Here is a 5,940-nt window from a genome sequence, read left to right on the forward strand (position 1 = left end):
GTTGGGGCAGGTTACACTAAGATATGCAATGAATCCTGATGGGACCAATACAAACATAGCTCCTTCATGTTGCTTCAACTCTCAGGTTGCTCCGTGATGGTGATTTTTTGAAATGTACCTTCCTGTGCCTATTTAAAACATACAGTCACTTTTTGAATAGGTGAAGTGCTTCAGTAATAGGTACAACAACTCTGTAATAGGAACAGGGTGAAGGTTACACAGTGAACTGGTTGTTGGGTGGTGTGGACTGACCACCAACATGGACAATGCAGCCATTCAACCCTAACTCATTTCAGTCACTTTGGCCAAGGCAGCTGGTCATTGCTTCCCTCCACTACATGCATATTGAGGCTATTTTTCTGGGTGGATCTTTCTGTCTCAAAGGGGATCATGGTTTAAGTCAAAATAAGCAGGCCATATTCAATCTTATTGCATACAATGGAGAAAGGATGCCTTCCCAATTGCATACAAGACAAATATGTCAATTTTCTCTTTTTCTCAGTTATTATATCAGTTCATTCTGAATGTTAAGAATTTTTTTGTTTAAAGTTTGCATGAAAGAAAGTTTCAGCTATTGGGCAGTATGTAAATGCAATAAATAGATAAATACTCATAAGTATTTTTGTGCATATTTCTCTGAAAGCATGCATTTTTCCAAACAGGCACACCTTTATGTCAAGCAATGTTGCAAATATAATGCATTTTTGGACATTATTTTCCCCAATATATACATGTTCGTACGCAGTTTTTGATTGGACAAGTCCATCTGAGTTTCAGTTTGCATAGAGGTTCAAATGTGCATGCTTAAAGTTTGCATGAAAATCACATGTCCTGTTTCTGAGCTTTTTATTGTTTCCCTGTGGATTTGGGAGAAGAAAACTTGCTCTCTCCTAAATAATAGAGTTGAGAGTTTATTGGTTTTCTTAAAGCAAGAGTGGGCAACCTTTGAAAATTGCAAATATTGATACAGAAGGACATTCTGGTCCATGTACAGGTCCAGGTAGTATATATTTGGTAAGTGAGAAAGCCAACGAAGGTCTCACCTAGAGGCTAACAAGTAAAGTTCGAGATCACTACTATTCTCCCAACACCATTGTGCCTCTGGGCTCATATTCGATTTCACCGCTCATGCTGCCTGCATGGGAAATTTGCACAAATCGAGCAGGAATTGAATGTGATGTTTGTTCAACTTCCCCCAACTTTGTGCAAATTTCCTAATTTGTGCCACTTTCTTCCATAAACTAAAGCAGGGCTGATTCAGCCCACAGGGGAAATTTGCGCAAATCCGAACTGTTCAGGGCATGCTCACATGTTTTGCGAGCAAAAATGAAATTCTCATACATCCCTGCTTCCACCCACATCTAGCCTTATGCAGATGTTGAACAGCATAGGGACAAGATGGAACCCTGTAGAATTCCAACAGGCCACTGGCCAAGGAGTGGAACAGTGGTCCAGCCTTTCTCGATCCTCTGTCAGAAATGAACAGCACCAGCACAGCACAGTAGCACCAGTTCTCACCCTCTTGAAATACCCAGAAGAACGCAGTAGTATCAAACACTGCACACAGGTCTCAGAGAACCACCAAGGCAGCGCTCCCACTATCTATCTTCGGGTGCAAGTCACACAGTAGGGCAGCTTGTCCCAAGGGTTTGTATTTCAACTCCTATGAGCCCCAGGCAGGACAGCCAATGCTCAGGGATGCTGGGAGTGGTGGTCCAAAACATCTGCCGGGTACCAGGTTGGGAAGGACTGTACTAGGGCAAACCAGATTACTTCCATCCCAACACCAGGATGAAAACCAAACTAGAAATGACCAAGATACTTTGTTTCAGCCAGAAGCCCTTGGGGCTACAACGCCATTCAGGCACTTTTCCCAGGAAAGGATCCCAAAATGCTGTGCCACTGCCTGTTTGACTACTCTAAGTGCATGTCCTTCCCTAATGGAAGCATTCGCTGGTTCACAGACCAAAGTGTAACAACGCACAACCCTTAAAAGACCCAACCTTATCTGTCTGTTTCAGACAGGGGTGGGCTACTTGGGGTCCTCCAGATGTTTTGGCCAGTAGCTCCCATGATCCCTCCCGATTTACAATGTTGGCTAGGGCTGGTGGAAACTGTGGTCCAAAACTTCTGGAGGGCAGCCCACTACCTCCCTAGATAATTGGTTCCACTATCGTATTGCTCTAACAGTCAGGAAATTTTTCCTGATGTTCAGCCGGAATCTGGCTTCCTGTAACTTGAGCCCATTATTCTGTGTCCTGCACTCTGGCATGATCAAGAAGAGATCCTGGCCTTCCTCTCTGTGACAACCTTTCAAGGACTTGAAGAGCGCCCACCTATCTCCCCTCAGTCTTCTCTTCTCAAGGCTAAACATGCCCAGTTCTTTCAGTCTCTCTTCATAGGGCTTTGTTTCCAGTCCCCTGATCATCTTTGTTGCCCTCCTCTGAACCCTCTCCAGCTTGTCTGCATCCTTCTTCAAGTGTGGTGCCCAGAACTGGACACAGTACTCCAGATGAGGCCTAACCAGTGCTGAGTAGAGGGGAACTAGTACTTCCCGGGATTTGGAAGCTATGCTTCTATTAATGCAGCCCAAAATAGCATTTGCCTTTTTTGCAGCCACATCACATGGTTGGCTCATATTCAGCTTGTGATCGACAACAGTTCCAAGATCCTTCTCACTGGTAGTGTTGTTGAGCCACGTATCCCCCATCTTGTAACTGTGCATTTGGTTTCTTTTTCCTAGGTGCAGAACCTGGCATTTATCCCTATTAAATGTCATTCTGTTTTTTTCTGCCCAGCACTCCAGGCTATCAAGATCACTTTGAATTCTGTTTCTGTCTTCCAGAGTATTAGCTATCCCGCCCAATTTTGTGTCATCTGCAAATTTGATAAGCAGTCCCTGCACCTCCTCCTCCAAGTCATTAATATCAATGTTGAAGAGTGCTGGGCCCAGGACTGAGCCCTGCGGTACCCCGCTCGTTACCTCTCCCCAGTTTGAGAAGATCCCATTGATAAGCACTCTTTGAGTCCAATTCTGTAGCCAACTGTGGATCCACCGGATCGTTGTTTCATCTGGCCCACTTTGAGCTAGTTTGCTCATCAGGATATCATGGGGCACTTGGTTGAAAGCTTTGCTGAAGTCGAGGTATATTATGTCCACAGCATTACCACAGTCTGCAAGGGGGGGGGGGTACCTGATAGAAAAATGATATTTGGCAATATATACTTCAGGATAGAGGAGACATTTTAATGCATTTATCTAGTTTTGCACTTTTAAACTCCTGTGTGAACCGAAAACAAAGTTATCCTCCAAAAATTTGCACCCCTCTCCATTTTGCGATGGAGTTCTCCAAAATGCATACAAAAGTGTGTATTAGGGAAAAGAATGTTGCGAAGTGCATTATATTTGCAACATTGCTTGCCAGAAAGGTGTGTCTATTTGGGAAAATGCAGGCATTCACAGAAATGTAACCAAAATGTACTTACGAGTTTTCATGCATATTTTAAACAAAAAAGTCTCACTGTTTGGAATGAACTGAATTTCAGACTGAAAAAAAAGAGAAACTGAGCGAAACCAAAATTCACAGATTTGTGTGTTCATATATATACTTCTAATCTACTGGGAAGGCGTCTTTTCTCAGTTGTATGCAATAGAGTTCAATACAATTTGCTACTTAAACCATTATTTCCTTTTAGACAGGAAGATCCACGTGGAAAAATAGCCTCAATGTGCATTGAGTGGAGGGACGCAAGGACCAGTTGTTTTGGGCAAAGCGGCTGAAACGAGTTAGAGTTGATTGGCTGCATTTTCCAGGTTGGTGGTCAGTCCACCCCACCAATCAACCAGTTCAATGCATAATCTCCACCCTGTTCCTATTACAGAGCTGTTGTACCTATTACTGAATCAATTCACGTATTCAAAAAGCGACAGTATCTTTTAAATAGCCACAGGAAGATACATTATGAAAAATAACCATCATGGAACAATCTGGTAGTTGAAGCACCAGGAAAAAGATATATTTTTAATGGTCCCCTTAGGATCCGTTGACCCTTACGTATCGCATGCCTTACTGTAACCTTCCCCAACTTGGTGCCCTCGGGAACATTTGGATTACAATTCCCATCATCCCCCACCAGAAGAGCCATTTGTCTCTCTTACTGTGCTACCCCCTTCTCTCTCCCTCCCTTTCCCTCTCTCTGCCAGCCCCCTCTCTCTGTATGTCTCTTTTCCCCAGCTTTCTCTCTCTGCCATCACCTTCTCTCCCTCTCTCTGCCACCCATTTTCTGTATGTCTGTTCTTGACAACCTTCTCTCTCTTTCCGTGCCAACACTTCCCTCTCCCTATCTAACCTCCCTCTTTGTCGCCCCCTTTTCTGTACGCCTCTCTTCTTCACAGCCCTCTCTTTCGCTATCTCCCCGCCACACCCTTTTCTGTATGTCTCATCTCAACAGCTTTGTCTCTCTCCTTCAGTCTCTCTCTCTGTGCCACCCCATGTCTTTCTCTGCCACCCCTTCTCTCTCTCTCTCTCTCTCTTTCTCTGCCACCCCTTCTCTCTCTCTCTCTCTCTCTCTTTCTTTCTCTGCCACCCCTTCTCTCTCTCTCTTTCTTTCTCTGCCACCCCTTCTCTCTCTCTCTCTCTCTCTCTTTCTTTCTCTGCCACCCCTTCTCTCTCTCTCTCTCTCTCTCTCTTTCTTTCTCTGCCACCCCTTCTCTCTCTCTCTCTCTTTCTCTGCCACCCCTTCTCTCTCTCTCTCTTTCTTTCTCTGCCATCCCTTCTCTCTCTCTCTCTCTCTCTCTTTCTTTCTCTGCCACCCCTTCTCTCTCTCTCTCTCTCTCTCTTTCTTTCTCTGCCACCCCTTCTCTCTCTCCCCACTCCTCACTCTCTCTGCCACCATTTTTCTCTATGTTTCTCTTCTTGACAGCCTTCTCCTTCTGTCTGTCTGTCTGTCTCACTCTCCCTCTCCCTCTGCCAGAAAAAAAGATGAGGAGCAAGAGCAGCTGGCAACCATGGTGGTGAGAGGGTAGACTCAATCGGGGAGGGGGTCTTGCCCAAGATCCCGCAAAAATCTGGAGCCAGCACTGGCAAAAGGTGGGGGTGGGCTCTCCCAACCAAAAGTGACTCACACCACCCCATAGTAGGCATTTCTTTCATTCATTTATATCCCGGCCTTTTTTCTCCAAGGAACCCAAGGCGGCGTGCATAACCCTCTCCATTTTATCCTCACAACAACCACCTGTGAGGTGGGTTGGGGTGAGAGTCTGTGACTGGCCCAAAGTCACCCAGTGAGCTTCATGGCCGAGTGGGGCCTAGAACCTGGATCTCCCAGCTCCCAGTCCAACACTGAAACCAGAGTTCCCCCTGACTTGCTCTTGTCCAACATCAAAGCCCCCTATTGAGGTCCATGTTTTCATACTTAATCTTTTTAGTGGTGGTGGGGGGGAACTCCACAAACCCCAGGAAATCACCATGCGATGGGTGGTTGGGAGAAAGGGCGTGCAGCCAGGGGAATGGAGCATGGCCTTCTGGGAACCCCAGAGGGCCAGATGGGGAGATTCGGGGGCCAAATTGGTTTCCAGGCCTGAGGTTCTCTTCACCCCTGAAGTGCAGAAAAGGATTGCTGTGACAGACAACTGTGCAAGACCCAGTTCCGGAACGGATGGCACACATCCCTCTAGTTAAACTGGGATTTGGGGTGGAACGAACCAGAGGAGCAATCAAGGAAGAGGTCAGTGGACTGGAGCAGAATCCACTCATCCCCAGCGAGGGGCTCGGTGTTCCCCAAGCAAGATGAAACAGCTCTTTGTGCTTCCCAAACAGCCTTTGGCTTGACTCCAGAGACAGGTGGCATCACACAACAGTGGTCAGAGAGGCCTGCATAAAGTGGGAGGGTGGCATCGCCCAAGACCGAACAGCAGCACAGCCTCGCTGGCTCCTTCTC

This window comes from Heloderma suspectum, chromosome 15, assembly GCF_057233095.1.
Source record: "Heloderma suspectum isolate Gila_16-S chromosome 15, 16-S_ref, whole genome shotgun sequence".
NCBI lineage: Eukaryota > Metazoa > Chordata > Lepidosauria > Squamata > Helodermatidae > Heloderma > Heloderma suspectum.